Source organism: Rattus norvegicus, chromosome 8 (assembly GCF_036323735.1).
Source record: "Rattus norvegicus strain BN/NHsdMcwi chromosome 8, GRCr8, whole genome shotgun sequence".
Lineage (NCBI taxonomy): Eukaryota > Metazoa > Chordata > Mammalia > Rodentia > Muridae > Rattus > Rattus norvegicus.
Window position 1 is genome coordinate 22,874,672 of NC_086026.1, and position 22,250 is coordinate 22,896,921.

The following is a 22,250-nucleotide window of genomic DNA, read 5'->3' on the forward strand; positions in this document are numbered from 1 at the left end:
TTTTAGATGTTTGCTGACCAGTTATCCTGGAATATACAGCATGGTGACAGAAACAACAGAAAACAGCCCTCAAATCGAGGTCAAAAGAGCAGAGTTGATTCCACAATGTCTTCTAGCCTCCACGGGCACATCGCTACAACTGTAAACCACAGATATCATCTCTCTCCCTTTCCTCCTCACCCTCAGGGCCTCCTCTCTTGCACAGAAAGTCTATGAGTTGAGTCACATCCCCAGGACCCATGTCCTCTAACCTTTATTTGCTCCTAATGGCACAAATCTACATTCACATATTCATAAACACACACACACACACACACACACACACACACACACACACACACACACACACACAGAGGAGAGAGAGAGGGAGTAGAAAGAATCAAAAATCATTAGTAAAGTCAAAGCCAAAAAATAAAAGCTAATGGAGGAAATGACATAATTTAAGTATGGTGAAGGTCGTTTGGTCCAAATGTTTGAGACTATTACAGAAACAGTAATATACATTATTATGTAAAAATCACATATTATTTGCATACATCAATGTTTTGGTACACATATGTCATATATGTGTAGGGATATAAATATGCCTATGAGAATTGTAAGACTTGAGAAGCACCCTCCCTCCTCCCCAGCCCTACGTTTGGGATGTCCCACTCACAGAGACACAGATACAGAGATCGATGCAATAAGTAAGAGGTTTATTGATCCAGTGCACTGGGGTCATTGTGCAATTGGAGCAGAGGCGATCCCAAAGAACAAAGGCACACACTCTTTATACTTTTTCATGGTATAGGCTTTAGGTTACAGGATGAGTTGGTTATTTCTAATTGGCGGGACTCATTACCTTTTGAATTCATTGATGGCTACCTATTGTCCTTTGAATTCATTTGAGACCCTAGGTGGGGAGACAGCTCTGGAACACAGAAGTGGGGAAGGTGGAGGTTCCTGCCCTTACTGTCGTTGGGACACTTCCTAAATAGGTGTTTACTCAGCAAATTCTTGTGAAACTCCCTGGCCTAAAGCTTATCGAGAAGTCCCAGGTGCCTGATGTTTTCTGAGATAGTTTTGTCTGCTTGGTTCTAACATTCCACACAATATGAAGGCACCAAAGGGACATGTACTAGTTACTGCTATCATTGCTGGGACAAAAATGTCTAAGAGTAGCTTAGGAGACTAAGTTTTGTTTTTTGGTTGTTTTATAGTTTGAGGAATATAATCTCTCTTATGGTTGATAAACAGTGAATATTAAGCTAAATTTGTCATCAGGGGTGTACTTCCTCCAGGAAAGCTCCATTTGCCCAGTGCTTCCGAACCTTCCACATCAACACGAGTAGCTGAGGACAAAATGTTCAAATACATGAGCCTATGGGAGCACTTCATACATAAAACTCATTAAGAATCCAGTAAAAGGGGAAAGAAAACATAATAATTCTGAAAAATATATAATTTCTATGTCAGTCCATGACTTATCTATGACCAAATTAGTGTATGGTACATATAAGAAACGCAATGATAACAGGAGAGGCAAGTTTATATCAGGAAGAATCAAACTTTCTTAAGGTAAGGGTTTCCACCAAAACACTGTTCAAAACCTGGGAGTTTTGGGGATGGTGAGGTAGATTCAACATTGATGAATAACCCAGTATTCAGACAGTAGAAAGTGGAAGTCAAAATGCAAAGTCTGATAACTACGTGAAGAAGTACATTTTGCTCAGCAATTATCTATTCAAATTAAATTATTAAATTGAGTTAGGTTTTGATTCTTCCATAAAATCTGAAACTCCTAATTTATTAAATGTCCACAGAGCATTAGAGTGGTTGGGAAATTTCTTCTGAAGAAAACATTGAAAAAGTCTTATTAATTTTAGTTAAAACTTATTTGATATTTTAAGTGGACCATAATTGGACATAATGGAAAGTCTGAGATGAAAAGCAGCAAAGAGAACCAAAGACGGTATGCTCACAGGCATTTGTATACATCATAAAGAGATGTATACCATTGCTTTATGACATGTTTAGTAGCATACATTTTTTTACCTTCATGTACTGCACTGCCCCAAGAGCTTTTCTCTTGAAACATGGAGGTAAGTGGAATCTACAAAGTTACTACTATATGATAGAGTCTCAGTTCTCTGGTGACTGTTCTCAGACAGATTAAAGCAGTTTACCCTAGTAATGAGACAATGCTATAAAAAGAGAGTTACAAAGATGCTATAATAAAGGGACATAGTGTGGCTGTGATGGACCCTTCTTTCTGCCTGTGCCTGCTCTCAGTGAGCCCAAGGTCTTTTCTCTCATGGTTCAGAAAGGAAAACTGAATATTCATGTTAGAAGAAAATAAGAAAGGATCTTATCATCATTTTTACTTGACTATATCAAAGGTCATTGCAGGTAACTCAATAACAAGATGCATTCTATTACAGGAAAGGCCAAATAAGTTCACCCCAAAACTGTTGAGCATGAAGATGTCTGCAAAAGAGAAATTTAAATTTCCAATCTGTAAAGATTACTAAACGTTATCAAACTTCCTAAAATAAAAGAAAACACAATCCTACAAAACTCTTTCTGCGGAAGCTTTTGCACACTTTTCAGAAATAGTTTTGTGTAGAAGAATCTGCACTTAATGAAATAAACTCTTTGAAACAGACAAAATTAAAGCTTAATTTTTATCCATTAAAAATGTGTTGATCTAACATTGAGTTCTAATAATAGATTCTAGAAGAAACTTAAGAACATTTGTAGTGTTGTCGAGCATGTTACCATGGGGCTGTGTTCCAACACCTAATAGCAATGTTCTTTATCCATTGGCTACTCTACTAAGGTTTATGAGTATGAAATTTTTATTAATATCCCACATGAGTAATAAGGCAGCTGCATCTGTTCCTGGCAATGTTTCTACCTGGGCTTCAAAAGTTGGATATGTTTGTGGTACTGACAATTTGATGAAGGAAACTAGACCAACTTCCAGGGATTGTTGTTGTTTCTATTGTTGTTGTTGTTGTTTTTGTTGTTGTTGTTGTTGTTGTTGTTAAGAGTGGTGGTAGCTTGTTTTCCTTCAATGCATGCCTTTTAAATCTGGGATGGGGAGCTATGTTACTTTGCTTTTACTACAAGAATGTTGACCTCATACAGCTGTGAATATGGATGGAAGTAGTCGAGGCATTCCAATGACAAAAGGCATTTCTGCTTTCCTAGGCTTTTCCTGCCTCTGATTTCTTGTCACCAAGAAGTGCCTAAAGAATTGGACATCTATGCTAAAAATAAACCATGAGTTTTTCTTAACATTTCCTTAACTAACTTGAAAAGTATCTTTGAATAAAATTAAAATAATAGAAAAAATTGGGAGGCTTTTCTAATACTTTGGTTAGTGTAATAGTCTAAAATACTAAAAAAAGGAAATATAACTACAATAAATATATACACATATCCAGTTTAATGTTTCCAGCCAAGAAAGCACTAACAATTTCTGTCATTTCCTTGTGTTTCCTACCTTCTCCCTTGTTTCCTCTCAGCTCAGGTAGTGTTGTTCTACTTCTGTCATTACTATGTGACTCTACTTTGCAAGATGTTATGGAAATAGACTTACACAGATGCTCTCATGCTTCATCTAGATTCTTCCACTTGTCATCACAAGTTAATGTCCTTCAATTCTATTTCATTCTTCAATTACATCTGTAAAAGATTATTCAACACTACTTTGTAACACATCCTCTCAATACTGAATAAGATCTTATGACAATAAACCACAGGTTTACTCTCCTTCGCTAATGGACATTTGAGATGTATATTTTATTTTCATGCATTATAATCAAAACTAAAATAAGTATTCATGTAAATTATTTAATTGCATGTAATTATTTAAAAAAAATTCACACTATTGCCAACCATGATCTAGTAACGTGGTTTCTTCTCCCCATTGCAAGCTGCAAGCAGTGGTCTTCCCTGCTTTCCTAGGCTTTTCCTGCCTCTGATCTGTTCTTATCTTCCCAGCCATCTGTCCCCTATGGCTAGCTGTCACAAACCTCTTTAACCCAGTAAATCAAAACTCCAGAGGCTTGTAAATTATCAGTCAGATTTATATCAGTATATTCTCAACTCACAAAATGCCCACACAATGAACTCAGAGCCAATTGATATTGATACAAGCTGCCCACCTAGGTTGTCCTATATTATTCTGTCCCTTCTATGATATTCATAGCTACCTCTGTCTATTTCAAGCTACATGGATCTGATTCGTTTCCTTCCTCCATCTTCTCTGCTCTTCTGTCTGTCTGTCTCCTGTCCTCTCTTCCTGAAACTCTCAGTCCCGGCTTCCATTTTCATTGTCCAATTGCAGACTCTAGTCTTATATTTCACCTGCCCTCACCTGTGTATCAATGGTAGTGTACAGTATTAATAGCAGTATACAGTATGCAGTAAGAATTATTATAGTCCTCAATATCTCTTTTGCCTGAAAGCAGAAAGACTATTAAACAATATTATGCTCAAATTTCTTTATAACAGTCAAATTACATTTTTGAGGTAGAAATACCAATTTATGTTTCCCCCACAATGAAAATTCCAGTTCTTTTTCCTCAATCACCACTTTTACATGAGATTTCAAACACCATGTAAATGATTACCTGTGTCTTCTCTGTGTTTGACTAATTTTCTAGTGGCTGATATGACTGAGAACATTGGACATTTGAAATATTTTTATTAATTTCTCAAGAATTTCATACAATGTAATTTGATGATATCACTCCCAACTCTACTTAACTCCTTCCAGATCCTAACAAACTCCCTGTTGTTTCTAATTTAATGTCCCTTAAAAATAACATTTAATTTATCACTTCATCTACTCCAATATGTGTTGTTCATGTACTGCTTGGTACAAGGCCATCTAGTGCTAGGTGGTTGACTTCCTAGTAGCCACACTCCTAACAATGATCTCTCCCTCCTCCAGAAGCCACCCACTGTCCATAACTCCACACTTTGGAGCATGAAATCCCTGTAACAGTGCATGTTACAGTGTATACTGTGTCTGTCAGTGTATGCAGGTCTGAGTGCACCCAGGTCTCTTGTTCTCTGCACTAATTGTGAGCTACTGTACTAAATGCCGTCCACTGTAAAAAAGAAACTTCTCTCATGGAATATAAAGGGCATTTGGATATTTTTATTTATTAAACTAATTGTAGTATGTTACTTCTGGAGCTTGTTAGATCCTCATCCATGGGTTTTTGGCAATATTTACAGTAAAAAAAAAAGAAACAAAAAAACAGCTAGTCTTATATCCAATCAGAAAGTGGTTGGATATCCCGATAACATTCATGCCAATATTGCACACATGGGTATATCTTGCCATACCTGTCCCTATTGTATTTTCCTGGGTTCACAGCCGGGTAAGACTGATATTTCAGTTATTGAAAATACAAAGACAGAAACTAAATCACTTTGTGAGATTCAGAGGCAACAAATGGAAATAGCAAAAGTAAAATCTGGAAAGAGTATAGACGGCACCACTGAAATCTTTGAGTTTTTTTTAATGTTGGCTTTGATCTGAGCAATAATAAATTCAAACAGTTACATTAGGATTTGTTACCAGTAGCCAGGCTTCTCATAAGGTTAAAACCTTATGCTAACATGTGCAGGAATTCAATCTTGTGTCAAACAATTAACAATACTGATGTGGTGTTAATACTATAAAAAATAGATATTTCCTCATTAGACAATCCTGTCATATTCTTTCCCTCTGCAAGAGACTGTCTCCCTTCCTTCCTAGCTCTCTTCTTTCCTTCATTCCTTCCTTTCTTCCTTCCTTCTTTTCTTACTATTCCCTCTCTTTCCCTTTTCTTCCTTCTTTTCATTAGCCTCAAAATATTTACTATTGTAATTCAGTGTCCTCATTTTTCCCCATGAACTATTCACAGATTCTTTCAAATAGTAACAACATGATCAACTTGTAAAGACTCATTTGATCTCTCCATTCTGCCTAATTATATTTAGCCCTAGTACGTTTTCTAGCTTTCTACCTATAAACTCTCTTGGATGGTGAAGACATACTTAAAAGACAAGATTCTCACAGCAATCCATTAGGATTTAGCATTAATTTTCTCATGGGCTTATGAAGATATAGCTACTAAGGATTTCAGCTCACCTTTCTCCCTGATTTCTGTAAGATGTGTGCATACAGCCCGAAGATCAAATTTTCTCACTCCGTACATGAGTTGAATGTTTTTCCAAGTACCTCAGAGAGTTGATGTGAACATCTAGTAAGGAAACAGAATGAAAGCTCTTTGAAAAGAGTAAAGCATTTCTACTACGAGTTTGGGGAATTGTTAATTATTGATACTATTAAGCCTAATTAGGACCTACTCTTAAATAATTCATCTGATTCTATTGATTTGTGTTCCATGAAATATTCTACCACTCTCTAAATAGCAAATTTACTTTGTTTTATGACTAAAACAGGAATGTTTGCCAGGGTATAATTTAAAATTCTTGCTACAAAGAGCCATTTTGAATACAAATAGGTTTTAGCATCCAGAATGAACATGAGTCATTGCCTCATGGGAGCAGACGTTTTTAATACATTCTTTTCAAAATCATGCATAACATTACAAAATTGAAAACATTCTATCTTATTCATATTTATCGCTAACATTTTAAACACAAATTATTTTTATTATATGCAGTAATGCATGAACCTGTGCTGTAGTTTTACCAATATTTAAATTATAGTCAAGTAGATGGCTATTCAAAAACTCACAACCAACCAATCAAACATTCTAGTAGAATTAGAATAATTAATATCTTTGACAACTATTTCTTTTCTTTTCTTTTTTTTCGGAGCTGGGGACCAAACCCAGGGCCTTGCGCTTGCTAGGCAAGCGCTCTACCACTGAGCTAAATCCCCAACCCTACTGAGCTAAATCCCCAACCCTGACAACTATTTAATTTGTGGCTTCATGGGTGTCATTCTTGGGTTGGATAATGCACAATGCCTGGGTGTTCATCTTTTTCATATTTTAATTATATATATTTTATGCCAGAAAATATCAGCACCCACTGTAGTCGTCGTGCAAATTTTGTTATAATTTTTCCGAGACAATTGTTACCTAATATCTGGAATATTTTATGTTGTTCTTAATATGGTCTTTTCTATTTATTCAAATATATGAGTGCTTACTGTTTAAGTGGGTTATAGAGTTTGCTGAAATATGCTATATTGTTTAAAATACAGTATTAAAATGTTACATTCCTTAAATTGGTTGTTCCTTGAATTCTGAGAACTCCAGTCCTTATGTGATCCAATTCTGATATAATACAATGAAAATCAACTTTAGAGAAATTAACATAGTAAAATAAAAGTGATGTAATTTATTAACTATAGAACTGTTCAAATAAAAACATCTTCAATTTTGACCTTCTACTATTGATTTTAAAAAGGAATTATGCCAGGTGTCATTGAATACCTGTAAATACTGTCCTCGGGAGAATGAAGACATGTAATCTAGTGTTTAAAAACAGGCTTAGATAGAGGCAAATGAGAGGCAAGCCTGAGCCACATGAAATCTTTTATAAGAAAAGTAGAAGAAGAGATGAATAATAAACACACAAGAAGTCATCTTTCCATGTTTCTGTGCTACAACTGTTACATTCTGCAAGTAGTTATCAGTTAGTTCATATGTACAAGGAAGTATTGGTCTTTCTTCAGAGTACCTAAGTCCCGAACTACACTTGAAAATACAATATGGTTAAGCCATCACTCAAGAGGTTAGTGGCTGCAAATTCTAGAGCTTGTAAAACTTCTAGAGATAACTACTTTAAAAAATCAGTGATAGGAGGAACACTTGTACTCACAGAACATTATTTTTAAACTCACTGCCAAGTAAGTAGTCTTACTGCTGAGTCAACAAGAAACCTATTTTAGTAAATTATGTGCAGTACATTAACATTCACTATGTCTTTAAAGCTAACTCAGATATTTATATATGCTGTGCATGTAATATCCAGGTCTGTGTTGCTATAAATATCTGTAATGATGTTACATCTCTAAGCGTACTTTGATCAGGGTAAAATATTCTTTTATACATTCTCATCACACTTCATTGTGGAGTCTTGTCCTCAAGGGCTTGCAAATTTTATACTTTCAGGCCATCACTTCTTATTTCCTCAGATACACAGAACAATGATATATATCTATCTCTATCTCTATCTCTATCTCTATCTCTATCTACATCTATCTATCTATCTACTTATCTATCTATCTATCTATCTATCTATCTATCTATCTATCTATCTATCTATTTCTATATCTGTACCTATATCTATATATACTCAGTTGAGTCCTGAGATGAGCCTACTTCCCTGTCTATACTGTAAAGTAGAAAAGAACTGTGGGTAATGAACAGAATTGATATAACACACTGAAAAATCTACTTTATAAACTATGGGAACATGTATCTCTCCAAGTTATTGACTTGTAAATTTGAAGCCATTTTCAGGGGATTGAAAATAGGGTTTGTTTTTGCAGTTATTGGTGGGTTTTGGTTTCGTTTCTTCTGTTTGCTTGCTTCTCTAGAGAATAATTGATTTATAATTTATAGTTGAGTGGATACCACAGGGATTATAAATTAGTGAAAAGTACTTTTGAGACTGAGAATTCCATTTCCAGGGCTACATTTTGGGGAATAGGATGCAGCTGTTAAATGAATTTCAGATCCATATATGGATTCCTATCACCTATGAAAGACAAATCTGAAAAATTTAAAAGCTTAGAAACTGCTTTCTTTCTGTATTCTTCCTATTCACATGTGAGGTCCTGTTTGGAATTGTAGGAAAACTGGGGATAGGGGTATATTTTATGCTTTTGTGTTTCTTCAGGGAGACTAAATTAGAATCGACGTGAAATACAATGTTCAGAGAAATTTTCCTTTAATCTTTTGCGTGTTGTTATCTCCTCTTGTTTATCTCTGGTCAATGAAATTTGAAATGTACTCCCATAACTCCTTCATCTATTCAATATTTCCTTCAACAGTGATGATGTTTTAAATTAAACAAAATTTGTTTTAATATTACAGTCCATTTGTGTTCTTTCCTTTGGATTAAAAACTACAAAAAAGGGATTGTAGATCTGGTCACTGAATATGGGCACTTAACAGGGGTAATTCTGTAATGCTTTGCATCATCAGTGGCACTTGAGCCTTTCATTCTGGGTTTTTCCCCAGTAATATTTGTTTATGAAACACAACTGATATAAATCACAGACTATAATTCCCTCCACCACAGACAATGGGCTTCTATGATTCCTGGTATATAGTTTAACTCTCCCAGAGATAATTGCAGAGTAAGAGTCTAGTGTTCTTTTCAAAGCTCAGGGTGTCTCAGCACTGACACAAACCTACAGTGTCACACACTTTCCAAAATTACTCCCTCTGTGTGCAGTTTAAGAGGCAAGTGAGATGCAGCAAGTCAAGCTCACAGCCTAGGCTTCCTGGGGATGTTTTATGTGCCCTGGGCACATTCTTCTGTGTTCTCTATCCATAGCCTGAAAATGTGACCATCTAACACATTCGGTGAAAACAAGTGGAAGTCTCAGTCTGTCACAGCTGTGCATCTAACGTCTATTACATTCTAGTATGCATAAATAACTTATAGAATTTGTCAAGTAATGAATATAGGAGTGAATGAGTGATAAAGGAACTACAACCTTAATTTTGATAGATAATAAACATTATAAACTGATGAAATTGGCAATCATATTTTATTTTACAAATAAATTTATATACCAAATTGAATGAAGCATCTCAGGACTCAATGATCAAAAGTTTACATTCCATATTAAACAACATGAATTGCATTTCATTGACATCTATTGCTCCCTAAGTGAATTGAACAAAATGTTTACAACCTTGTCCAGTTAGTCAATTAGAAGAAATGGTCTCATTATTACCTATTTTTGAGTCAGAGAAAAGAGCATGACAAGCATTATACTCAAGTCTTACTCTTGTTACTTTGCTTTTCTGATAATTTAAATTACAGAGAGTGGAATAATTTGCTCTGTAAGTTACATGCCTCAGTTTTTATCTCTAGATGTGGAAGTTGTAGTGACACATGTGAGTGTAGAATTCTTAGATCTCATCCCTGTCTGCTAGGTCCCCAGGCAAGCTCAGCAGCAGTGATTTCTCTCCTGTTCCCTCTGCCCTCCATCTTCAGGTCCACACTTCAACCTGCAAACCCAGAGGCCTGCCTACATCAGGGACCATAAAGTGAGACCCTTTACTCCAATTCTCTGGCTGCTGTCCCCTCTGAGCAAACCAGTAACAGAGAGTTCTGGCCTGACTTCTATGCACTCTATTTGTGAACCACAGTTCCACTTGGCATCCCTGGAGGTCTGCTGTCATCCAGGACAACCAGGTGTAATCCCCAAACCGGAAGTCCCTACCTGGTGTGTTCCCCAACAAGTCCAGCAACCCTGAGGTCTCCCTTGTCCCCTCTGCACTCAATATTCCCAGTCCACACTTCTGTGGTCAATCCAAGAAGTCTGCAGCCATTAGGGAACTCCAGGTAAGATCCCTATCACAATCATTTGCCTTCTGGCTCCTCTGGGAAAACCCATTAGGGTCAATTTCTGCCCTTCCCCTTTTGCACTCACTCTATTTCTGTGTCAACAGCTCCTGGGACTCTATGGGTGTGATTGTACCTGAGACTCCTAGCAGTGGGGGATATGGCACTTGAAGTGCCTACCTTCTGTAGTCAGGCAGGATTCCCAGTGGAAGAATAAGGACACCAACCCACCCATAAGACCTTTAACCAAAAATGTGTGCTGTCTATAAGTGAACAGGGACTGAGGAATGGACAAGCAATGAGTGGTACAACTTGAGACCCATCTGTGGGCAAGTACCAATACCTGAGTTTATTAATGATATGGTCCATGCTTGCAGACAGTACCGTTACATAATTGTCTTCTGAAAGGCTCCATCTAGTAGCTGACTAAAACATGTGCAGACTCATAGCCAAACATTAGATGGAGATTGGAGAGTCTTGTAGCAGAGTTGGGTTGGGGGTTCTATGGAACTCAAAGGGGATTGGAACTCTTCAAGAAGACCAACAGTCAGTCAACTAACTTGGACTCTTGGGGGCTCCTAGAGAGCGAGCATGGACTGGACCTTGGCCACCCACACATATGCAGCAGATTTGTACTAGGTCTTCATATGGGTCCTCCAACTACTGGAGAGGGAGCTGCCCCTGAGTCTGTTGCCTGCCTGTGTGTCCAGTTCTCCTCAGTGGGCTGTCACATCTAGCCTCAGTGAGAGAGAATTCCTGCAGTCACTTGATATGCCAGTGTAGGGTGATGTGGGAGGGTTCCCCCTATTCAGAGAAGAAGGGAAGGGAGAAACATGGAGAGGGTGTGAGGGGCATTGGGAGGATGATGAACTGCGACTGTGATATAACGTGAATAAATACTTAATGAAAAGAAAAAAAGAATTCATATATCTCCTTGAACTAATGGTGAAGTGTCTTTTATTCTTTGGAAAAGTCTCCCAATTCTTGATGTTTTAAACCTTATTTCCTCTGGTTTTGTCACACCCATTTTCTCAAGTCCCCTTTTTCTTTTCTCTGTCTCTTCCTGATCTTCCCTCATCTGGCCCTCCCATTCTTTTCACATAGGAGGCTAAACTCCTCCTCCTGCCTATCATAAATTTTTTTACTGTAGTTTTCACTGAATGTGAAATTATTTTTACATGACGATTTAAATTTGCTTGTATGAGTTTTTTGCCTGCATGTATGTATGGGCAACTTGTACAATCCTGGTGCCATGGAGGTCAAAAGAGGGTGTTGAGTTCTCTGGAACTAGAATCACGGTGGTTCTAGGCTACCATGTGGGTGATAGAAATTAAGCCAAGATACCCTACAAGAGCAACAAGTGCTTTTAACCACTAAATCTTCTATCTGCTCCCCATAAATCTGTTTTTCTCCCAGTTTGTTTTGATATGTAATGCAAAATTCTTAAACCCACTGAATCTCTAATTGTGTATTTTTCGAATCTAGAATTTTTGTACTTTAGTGTTTCACATCCTATGCAAAAAAATTGTCAGCTTTTTTATTTCTATTACTGTATTTTCACAATTATTTTAAAACCTCTTTGCACTGTATTTTATTTTAAAATCCTGATGACTTGTACTATATATAATTTTACCAGCAAATTTCTGAGGATGTCTGCTTTAGTGACAAGTACTTTATTTTTAAACATTTCTGTATTAATTTCTTGAGAATTTTATATTTAAATTACCTATTTTGAGCATATTCATTCCAATTACCCCTTCTAACCTTTTCTAAGTATTGTCCCCACAAATTTCTCTTTTCAACCTCATGTATATTGCAGGTTAAATAGAATACAACGAAAAGAAGTAGAGGCTAAGTGTAGTGTTATCTCACGGCAAGGAAAGCTCACATTGTCTCTGTCAGATGACTGGATACAGGAGTCAAGCCATTTGGATCATACAGATGAAATCTTAGGAAATGAGATCATGGGAAGTTATGCTTAGGCTTCGGAATAGTTCTATTTGAGTACCCATCTGAAGTCTCTACCTACTGCAATTGGGATTTTTCAGGTCACTGTCTCCTTGAATGACCTCCAGTTTCTCTTTGTCCAGTTAAACCTTTAAGACAGTTTCCAACATTTTCTTTTTTCTAGGTGGGTAGAACATTTCTTATAATGTACAGATCTTAAGAGACAAGGGGTCCCTAGTGACAAGCAACATTTCTGTATCATTTTCTCTTCTATCTTAGTGCAGTATGTTTCCAATCTGTGACTAATTCTAGTAGTGAATTAGTGTCCCCAATCCAAGATAGATATATTTAAAATTTTTCTACTGTACCTCACCCAATGACTGGCCCCTACATGGAAGAGAAAATATTTTTAAAAAATCATGTAAATTACGTTATATAACTCTCAATTATACATAAACATGAATGGTATTTATCAGCTATCCTGTGGTATGGTGAGGATAAAAGTATTAACGATAGCAATTTTGAGCATTTTCTGAAAAAAATATAATTTTTATTCTAATCTACAATTTTAAGCAGAAAGCAGCAAAATGCCTTAAACTAGTTGTGCTGCACATACTTGAGGTCTAAGCCAACAGTCTGACTGCATATTAAGTCTCTGCATTAAAAAACAAAAAATAAATACATCAACCCTGATCAACATGGAAATGGTTGTGTATCATGGGGTGCCAAAATAAACAAAATAAAAATGAAAACCACTGCTAGTATTTCATGGAATTTTGAGTTATTGATCATATTTTTTTATATCGGACAAACGTTATATTAAAACATTTTTTAATCCCAAGGCATCATAAAGAAAAGATACAATGAAAGATGAAGAAAGAAGGGGAAGGTCTTTAGCAGAACATGGGAGAGGGAGGGAAAGAAAAGTGGGAAATAAAAGAAAAGATAACTTGAGCTGTTTACGCATCTCCTAATAGTTTACCAGGAGGCTGGTGAATAAGGTGGAGAAGGAGTATTAGACTTGTATTGCTTATGCGCTCTACCTGATATATACAGCTCTTGTGTTTCATGGAGAATAACGGACACACTTCTGGCAACATATAGATTCAACCTGATGGAGCAGCAAGTAAGCCTGCCCCTCCTCTAAAGCCTGTGTGCCTTCCCAGAACAGCACCCTTTTTCTCTTTTAAGGCCCATTCATGCAACTTAGCCATTCTAAAATCACAGGGTGCTTTTTAAGCCTCCAGCAGCATCCCCTTTCTTAATGAAAAACAAAGAAACAAGTCAACAGAAGTCAGAAGTATTTTTTTTTATTAACTTGAGTATTTCTTATATACATTTCGAGTGTTATTCCCTTTCCCGGTTTCCGGGCAAACATCCCCCTCCCCCCTCCCCCCTCCCCTTCCATATGGGTGTTCCCCTCCCCATCCTCACCCATTTTCACCCTCCCCACAACAATCACGTTCACTGGGGGTTGAGTCTTAGCAGGACCAAGGGCTTCCCCTTCCACTGGTGCTCTTACTAGGATATTCATTGCTACCTATGAGGTTGGAGCCCAGGGTCAGTCCATGTATAGTCTTTAGGTAGTGGCTTAGTCACTGGAAGCTCTGGTTGGTTGGCACTGTTGTTCATATGGGGTCTTGAGCCCCTTCAAGCTCTTTCAGTCCTTTCTCTCATTCCTTCAACGGGGGTCCCGTTCTCAGTTCAGTGGATTGCTGCTGGCATTCGCCTATGTATTTGCTGTATTCTGGGTGTGTCTCTCAGGAGAGATCTACATCCGGTTCCTCTCGGCCTGCACTGTCAGAAGTATTTTTAAATGTGTTTCTTCAGCAAAAATTTCTTCTGTCTAAATGTAGACCAGGGATGTAATATTTTAGACAATAAACGGTGATTTCCTCTCCTTCAGCTACTTGGCATCTAATCTACATATATTGTTATATTTTATAAGTGAATTCATTTTAAAGCATGGCATTAATTCTCCTAAACACTTTAATAAGCAAATCACATAAGAATATTAATCAAGAAAAATTTTGTATATGAACACTGTATACATACTATTCATCTTTTCATATAGCTGATTCTGGCAGACATTTCTGTGTAGTTGTGTGTGAATAAGTGTTGGCCTAGTTGATATAGGAGCTAATTCTAATCACATGTATTCCAATTCTCTAATAAAATACTGACTCTGTTGATTTCATTCTCCTCCATAGACTTCTTTATTTTAACATTTTAATAGAAATGAAATTACGTCACTTGAACTCTATCTTTTCAGCCTTTCCCAGTTACCCTTTCTCCAACTCCTTCCAGGGAACTCCATTTTCTACATGAGAGTCTTTTTTATTGTTTCTGTTATATACATACAACTGTGAAATACAGGCATAAGAAAAAATTAATGCGAAATTTAAATAATATATAGTGCAATTATATACATACATTTCAGACTAAATTGGGAACTGATTAGTGATTTGCTAATTTGAGGTCACCTGTATGGAAATGCATTGTGACCATTCTCCAAACACAGTGATCCATTCTTTTTGCCTAATCTATGTGAGAAATGTGTTTGGAATGCTATTGCATTAAATTGAAGTTAAATTGTAGACAACGAGATAAAGCAACAAGTGGGGTGAGAGAGGTTAGGAGGAGACAACCTGTTGAATCTACAGGAGAGGAGACAGGGTGGGGCAGAAGGCTGAAGTAGGTGTTCTGTTGCAGAGCTGCAGACAAGTCTGGGTGATTTGCTGGAACACAGTGAGAGGTCAAGATTTACAGTCAGGGTATTACTTCCCTGCCAGGAGCCCACTTTCTTTTATAATGTAAATAATCAGTTTGTAATTTTGGTATAAACACTGAAATCAGAGCCTTGTTATATTCTTGTCTTATCACAACATTAAATTATATTTGCATATTGTAATTTTGGTATAGGCATTGAAATCAGAGCCTTATTATATTGTTGTCTTATCACAACATTAAATTATATTTGCATATGTCTTATAATGCAATTTGTCAATATGTAAAGATACATATAATTCACAACCTTTCACTGCAGTTAGTTATCTCAAGAAAAATATGAGTAAAGGAAAGAAAGAAATAGAAAGATGATGGTTTCAAAAACTATGAAGACTTCACTTATACAAACAACTATGCAAGGATATAATGTCATAAAATTAAAGTACTGTCTCGACAAGCAGATGAGGAAGTGAGTCTCTGGAGATTGAAGAGTGACCAATGTACCTACTTCAGGACTGTAATTATTAATCCACATTTATAAGGTCATTTTAGTATTTTAAACAAGTCATCAATAAAAATAGAAAAAGAAAAGGAACCAGAGAAGGAAAAAGATATAGACAGTCACTCTCTTCACTGTTTCGTGAAATATTATTTGTTCATACTAAAATAAGGAAAAATTACTGTATAACCTAATATTCCAACTTAGCTAGGAAAGATGCTAGGTTTTCCAATCATTTTCTCTGAAAAATATAATTTTTGTTTCTTTGAACTTCACCCCCCTCAGCAGTAACTCTTCCACAGTCTCACATCAGCCAAACAAGAGCACTCTAGACAGCACAATGGGTTCAGTAGAGCCTGGCATATTCCCTTTGTATTTTTTCCTCTTTTCCCCTAGCACTTGGAAGCCAATTATTTCCACACTTCCCGGATGTGCCTTGCATAATAGCTGGGATAAAGGAAAGGAAACCACTGTTGTTTTTGTGTATATCTTCTGGCAATGTGCAGGGCTCACAGTCCTCTTAGTCAGAAGGCTGACTGGGCTAAGCAAAGGGAAGAAGTAGGTAGCAAAGCTACAGCTTGCAGTTGCAACTCAATGTGGCTCTAAAAGGAAGGGAAGTGACCTTTAAGATTAAGGCCACACAGGCAAGCACAATGCAAAATGGAGTGATTATCGCTTGCTTCGATTCACTAAAATTGACCAAAGTATAGATTAGAAGTTAAATTATATTCACAATTATATCTTGTTTTTACCACACAAACTACTCCATTTTTATTCCCGTATATGCTACAGAAGCTACATAATGACAGAATTTCCAGGGCATTCTGGGGACTTGGCAACATGCTTGTTCCCAGAATCACCTTCAGTAGTACCAGGAGGTCATACTATTTCTTTTTATATATGATTAACTCTCAGGCTTTCATGAGATCAGTCTTTGGATGATATGGACTCATGATACACATACACATACACATATACACACACATACACACACAAGGGTGTTGGGAGGAGAGGCAGAGTTGTTTTAAGACTGTTCTATATATTATATCTTATTATAGTGGGAAAATCAAAACATGTTTTATTTCTTTCCTGCTCTCTATTAGTTAGAGTTCTCTAGAAATATAAAAATACATTTAGCAGACTTAAAGAATGAATCTCTCTCGTCTCTGTCTGTCTCTGTCTCTCTCTCTCTTTTTCTCTCTGTGTGTATGTGTATTGTGTATTTGTGTGTGCATGCATGTATTTATATGCTTTAAAGCATGATATATTCTCTCTATATAATTATGTATAAAGTATACATTATTCCTGTAGGTCCATAATTCTCTCTCTCATATAATATATAATATATTAGAATTACTTCACAGGCTACCTTACGACTAATCCAACAATGGCTGGTTATGAAAGAAAGTCCAATGATCCCATAGATGTTCAGTCCACCAGGCTGGGTGTCTCAACCCAGAAAGCAATGGATGTGCTAAAGAGGAGAAAGCAAATAGGCAAAGAGCCAAAGCTTTTTTAAAATCCATATTCTTGTATAGATTTCCAGAAGATGATGTGGAGTAGAATAAGGGTGTGTCATCCTACATCAAGACCTGGATTAAAGTTAGTGTATGTCTTTTTACCTCCAGATATGGATTAAAGGTGTGGGTTTTCCTACCTCAAGATTTCAATCAAAGAGATGTGTCCAGCCTAAAGGTGAATTCACTCACTTCAAGTCAAGCAAAACAAATCTATCATAGGTGTGCCCTACAGTTTGGAATTGTAGTACCTTCTAGAGGTAGTAAAGTTGACAATCAATAATAGCAATCACACATTCAGATAGCTACCCATAGTAAAGTGTTTCTTCTGTGCTAGTTAAACTTGCTAAATTATAAATTAGAGAGTGCTCTGCCAAAGAATACCTCTCCCTGCTCCAGTACTTTATCTAAAGGCAAAAACCATCACAGACTTTTATAATTCAACAAGGACTGGGAACGCATACTTCACATATGAAAATCAATTCTAAGTAAACTAAGTGAAGTTCTTGAGTTGTACACCTCCTTTCTGAATCATGTAAATTCCTATGAATATAAAATTCACTAGACAGTTAAAGTGATAGAAGATTTTCAGTTAATACTTTTAAATGCTTTACTTTAACCTAATATTTTCTACACTGTTCATCTATAAAATTTTCTTAATTCAATTTCATTGAGGATAGTATATTTTGTAAACATTTTTATTGGATATTCTCTGTATTTATATTTCAAATATTGTCTCCTTTCTCAGTTCACCCTCCAAAACCTCCCAATGCCATGCTCTCCCCCTGCTTCTATGAGGGTGCTCCCCCTACTACGCACCAACTACCACCTCACCTTCCTAGCATTCCCTTAAACTGAAGAATCAAGCCTTTATGGGACTTAGGGTCTCTCCACCTACTGATGCCAGACGATGCATCAATATGCAGATATTCTGCTACATATGCAGATGGAGCAATAGGATTCTACATGTGTACTCTTCAGTTGGTGGTTTAGTCCCTGAGAGCTCTAGGATGTCTTGTTGGTTGATATTGTAGTTCTTCTTATAGGGTTAAAATTTCTTCACCTCCTTCAGTCCTTTCTCTAACTCCTCCATTGGGGTCCTGGTGCTCAGTCCAATGTTCGGCTGTGAGCATCCACCTCTATTTTTCAGGCTCTGGCAGAATCTCCACAAAACAGAAACGGAAGGAACACTGCTCAATTCTTCTATGAAGCTACGATTATGCTTATGCCTAAACTACACAAAGGCCCAACAAAGAAAGAGAACATCAGACCAATTTCCTTCATGAATATCAATGCAAAAATACTCAGTAAAATTCTCACAAACGAAATTCAAGAACACATCAAAAAGATCATTCGCCATGATCAAATAGGCTTTATCTGAGGGATGCAGGGATGGTTCAATATATGGAAATCCATCAGTATAATCCACTATATAAACAAACTCAAAGAAAAAAACTATGATCATCACATTAGATGCTGAAAAAGTCTTTGACAAAATCCAACACCCCTTCATGCTAAAATCTTAGAAAGAGCAGGAATTCAAGGCCCATACCTAAACATAGTAAAAGCAATATACAGCAAACCAGTAGTCAACATGAAACTAGAGAGAAACTTGATGCAATCCCACTAAAATTAGGGACTAGACAAGGTTGCCGACTCTCTCCCTACCTATTTAATATGGGACTTCAAGTCCTACTCACAAAAGGAGGTCAAAGAATACAAATTGGAAAGGAAGAAGTCAAAATATCACTATTAGCAGATGATGTGATAGTATACATAAGTGACAACAAAATTCCACCAGAGTACTATTAAACCTGATAAACAACTTTAGCAAAGTGGCTGGGTATAACATTAACTCAAACAAATCAGTAGCCTTCCTCTATTCAAAGGATAAACAAGTTGAGAAAGAAATTAGGGAAAAGACACCCTTCACAATAGTCACAAATATAACATACCTTGGTGTAACTCTAACCAAGGAAGTGAAAGATCTGCATGACAAAAACTTCAAGTCTCTGAAGAAAGAAACTGAAGATCACAGAAGATGGAAAGATCTCCCTTTCTCATGGATTAGCAGGATTGATATATTAAAAATGGACAACTTGAAAAAGCAATCTAGATATTCAATGCAATTCCCATCAAAATTTCAACTCAATTATTCATATAGTTAGAATGAACAATTTGCAAATACAAAGGAAAAAAAAACAGGAGAGAGAAAACTATTCTCAATAATAAAAGAACTTTTGGGGGAATCACCATCCCTGAAATGTATTACTAAGCAATGAATGGGAGGAGAGGCACTTGTTTCTGTCAAGGCTCCATACCCCACTGTAGGGAAATGTAATGGTGGGGAAGTGGGAGGGAGTGGATTGGGTTGGGGAGCACCCTTACAAAAGCAGGAAGAGGGGAGATGGGATAGACTGTTTCTGGAGGGGAAACCTAGAAAAAAGACAACATTTGAAATGTAAATAAAAAAATCCAATAAAAAATTCGTTAAAAAATCAAATAAAATCAAATCCAGACAGTTATAATGAGGAAGTAGAGAGACAGAGACCTGTGTTTTGCCATGCCACTCAGTAAAGTTAGGAAAAGATGCCTACAGACTTGATCTCTGTCCAACAGTCTGGGTGGGGGAAGGGGGGACTGCATGACATTGGTGCAGAAACTGGTAGGTAGATCAATGGAATAGAATAGAAGACCCAGAAATGAACCCACATACCTATGGTCACCTGATTTTTGAGAAAGGAGCTAAAACCATCCCGTTGGAAAAAAGCACCGCATTTTCAACAAATGGTTCTGGTTCAATTGGTGGTCAGCATGTAGAAGAATGCAAATGAATACATTCTTATCTCCTTGTACAAAGCACAAGTGGATCAAGGACCTACACATAACTCCAGAAACACTGAAACTAATAGAAAAGAAAGTGGGAAAGTGCCTTGAACCACATGGTCACAAGGAAAAATTTCCCGAACAATACACCGATGGCTTATGATCTAAGATCAATAATTGACAAATGGGTACTCATAGAATTGCAAAGCTTCTGTAAGGCAAAGGACACTGTCAATAGGACAAAATGGTAATCAACAGATTGTGAAAAGATCCTTGCCAATCCTACAGTTGATAGAGGGCTAATATCCAATATACACAAAGAACTCAGGAAATTAGACCCCAGAGAATCAAATAATACTAAAGGGCTAAACAAAGAATTCTCAACTGAAGATTATTGAATGACCAAGAAGCACCTAAAGAAATGTTCAGAGGTTGGGGATTTAGTTCAGGGGTTGGGGATTTAGCTCAGTGGTAGAGCGCTTGCCTAGCAAGCGCAAGGCTCTGGGTTCGGTCCCCAGCTCCGAAAAAAAGAAAAAAGAAAAAAGAAAAAAAAAAAGAAATGTTCAACATCCTTGGCCATCAGGAAATGCAAATAAAAACAACCATAATATTCCACCTCACACCAGTCAGAATGGTTAAGGCCAAAAACTCAGATGACAGCAGATGCTGGTGAGGATGTGGAGAAATAAGAAAACTCCTCCATTTTTTGGTGAGTTTGCAGGCTGGTACCACCACTCTGAAAATCAGTCTGGCAGTTCCTCAGAAAACTGGATATATTACTACCTGAGGACCCAGCTATTACACTCCTCGGCATATACCCAAAAGATGCTCTAACATATAACAAGGACACATGCTCCAATATGTTCATAGCAGCTTTATTTATAATAGCCACAAGCTGGAAGGAACCCAAATGTTCCTTCAACAGAGGAATGAATACAGAAAATGTGGTACATTTATGCAATGAGGTACTTACTCAGCTATTAAAAACTATTACTTCATGAAATTCTATGCAAATGGATGGAACTAGAAATAACCCAATCACAAAAGAACACACATGGTATGTACTCACCAATAAGTGGATATTAGCCCAAAGACTTGGAATACCCAAGACACAATTCACAGAGAAGATGAAAGATCAATAAAAAGAAAGTCCAAAATATGGATGCTTCAGTCCTTCTTAGAAGGGGGAGCAAAATATTCAAGGGAAGTAGTGGGTAGGAGGGACTTTGGAGGATCAGAGGAAGGGGAGGGGGAAAGAGGCCCAGGATCCTGTATGGGAGGAGACAGGGATGATATACAGAGGGCCAGGAAGTTGAACATAAATGTGTAGCAATGGGGGATTGGGAACTAGGTGTAGCCACCAGCAAGTCCCAGATTCCAGGAAAGCAAGAGCTTCCCAGGACTTACAGATATGAGATTAGCAGAAAGGTCCAACAAAGAAGACAGAGAACCTGTAGAGACCATATCTGTAGGTTAGACAAGGCCCCCATTTGGAGGATGGGGCCACCCACTCATCTTCAAAAATATAACCCAGGATGTCTCCTGTCTAAAGGAAATAGGGAAACAAAGTGTAGAGCAGAGACTGAAGGAAAAGCCATCCAGAGACTGCCCCACCTGGGAATCCATCCCATATACGGACACCAAACCCAGACACCATTGGGGATGGCAAGAAATGTTTGCTGACAGGAGCCTGTTATAGATAATATTTTTTACTTTAAAAAATCCAATACAAATATGTCACCTGTAGTTGAACCCAATTAAAGCTACCCAAATTGACCTTGGTGTTGGGGGTAATGACAGTGGTGCTCCTCACCATCAGCCCCAGTGTTCTTGGTTCCCATATGAAAGATGCATACACTCAGCCTTTATTTTTAATATGCCTTAAACAGCTCAATAGCTGGGCCACTTCCTAAGCTCCAAGTGGTTGATGTATCTACTGATAATCCCATCTCATCACTTATTAAACATATTTTATCTTGGTTGCCCCAGGCCCAGAGCAGTAGCTCTCAGGCTGAATTCTACAGCACCTATGTGATGGCTTCGTTCTCTGTCAGGCACCTCTCAGGTGTGACATCTAGTCCTTTCTGGCCATGATGGATCTCTCTCTTCCTGCTCCTTCCTTAGTTCCTTGCCCCTGAATCTTAAAGTCCCACCTCTGACCCTCTGCCCAGCCACTGGCAGCCATC

The 22,250-nt window shown here is 37.3% G+C and overlaps 1 long non-coding RNA gene across 1 annotated transcript in view; it reads right to left on the bottom strand.

Moving 5' to 3' along the window:
• Window positions 1–681: 681 nt before the first annotated feature.
• The window catches only part of LOC134479998 (uncharacterized), a 174,898-nt gene continuing 153,329 nt past the window's right edge, over window positions 682–22,250 (bottom strand). The window contains exons 2-3 of the long non-coding RNA XR_010054085.1: window positions 6,137–6,248; window positions 682–3,672 (exon numbers count right to left, since the gene is read on the bottom strand). This is a non-coding gene — a long non-coding RNA (uncharacterized LOC134479998). The remainder of the gene's footprint in view (window positions 3,673–6,136; window positions 6,249–22,250) is intronic.